The following is a 1911-nucleotide window of genomic DNA, read 5'->3' on the forward strand; positions in this document are numbered from 1 at the left end:
CAAAACACCTTTGCGCATGTGGACTGGTGCCAGCACCACCGTGCTATGACTGCAGGTCAAATGCACCACATGGTCATACTCCGAGGTGATTTAAACCCGAAAACCATCCACCAGAGTGTTGTTTCACAGGCCACACCCTTTACAGCAGTGACACCTCATTTGGTATGTCCCTAATGTACAATACTGTTTCACAGAGAAGTTATTTAGCAACACAAAAGGCAAGTGCTGCACTGTTCACTCATTTCTCACCCCCAGTCACTGCACACTATACACATATATCATATATATATCATAACATGTTAGTTGGGCAACCTCTTCTCTGTCACCTCTTCAGTAGCACAGCAGTCTGTAGTCATGAAGCTGAAAAGCTTAATGAATACTGGATGACATTTGCTTCATAATGTACAGAACACCAAAATTTTGGTTTCACTTTACTGCAGATTTATTATTCTTACTCTCCTATTATTAGGCTGATGACTAGTTTCTCAACTTCATATGATTAAATAGTGTTCAAACCAGGTGAGCACTCACAGAGTCTGTGGCAGAATTTGAGGAGTAAATTTGTAATGTTATTGAAGCACAGAGTTTTACAAGCACTCTACAAAATCAGTAGGAGCTCTAACTAGTCACTAAAACAAAATGATTATGTGTAACACTAAATGCAATACATATTTACTCTATATGTCAATGTTCACACAATATCTTGTAGTAATTTATCAGAGGAAAGTGCACAGCAATATCCCAATTAGTCCAGTTCTTAAGTTACCGTGCACAACAATCAATTATTCCAGTGATAATGATGGTACACCCCCTCCCCCCTACCAGCCATAATGATGGTACACCCCCTCCCCCCTACCAACCACAACACAACAATTCAGTAAAAATATTCTTAAACTTGAATTAAAGAAAACACATGAAAGCTCTTGAGGTACCAACATTATAGATGACAATGTGCATATTTTTGCAGACTGTTTGCACATAGCTGTTATGTGAGTAATTATTGGGAGCAGACTCAGCATAGATGTTGGTCATTTACTCACTCAACATAGACTCTCACAAAGATGTTAGCGTGTTCTGCTCACTTACTATTCTGGATGATGTTCAACTATTTAAAGACTGACATATGAACAAATTGTTATTTCCAAAATTACACAATCATTTGAAAAACTGCTGGGCTTGATTTTGCTACTCAGGCAAACTACAATATGTGGTAGTTTAGGAATTGAGAAAAGTTTACAAAATAATTACATGATGTATATACAGACACTTCAGTTGCAGACAATTTTTTGTCAATTGACCATGATTTCAATTGCACTAGGACAATCTTCATCACAAATAAAAATTTACATGGAATATATGTAATCATACCATGGTTTAAAACATCTGAGCAAAAGTGCTCTTGTCAAACAGAAATGTCACAGGAAAAAAAATTAAAATGTAAAAGTATAATATAATTGTCAACCACATAAAATACTCCAGGGAATACAATAACAACTGTAAGGTTGCATAGAGTCAAGAGCAGCAAAATACAGCTGCTACTGTCAGACCAAAATTTCGGTTTACAAAACCATTTTATGTACCTGAAATGTGCTACATCAAGGCAAAATCTGCAGTGTAAAATGTAACTACTTCTGAACTTTACTGTTAATTATTTTGTAAGTTAATTAGTTTCATGGAATCTGAACTACATTATGAAAATCAGAATGCTAGTCTTTATAATGAGTAGTGTCACTAAATCCATAAATATGTATTAGCTCACAAGATGTCTCCTGTAGTGACCCACATAGATACACACCCGAGAGTGGGGTACACAGATGTAAGGTGTGCCACAGAAGTTCGATGACTATCAGAGGCTGCCACTCTCATCCATATTGTATCTAACTACCTTTGATCCCAGTACATGAGTGCTGT

Source organism: Schistocerca americana, chromosome 4 (genome assembly GCF_021461395.2).
Source record: "Schistocerca americana isolate TAMUIC-IGC-003095 chromosome 4, iqSchAmer2.1, whole genome shotgun sequence".
Taxonomy (NCBI): Eukaryota; Metazoa; Arthropoda; class Insecta; order Orthoptera; family Acrididae; genus Schistocerca; species Schistocerca americana.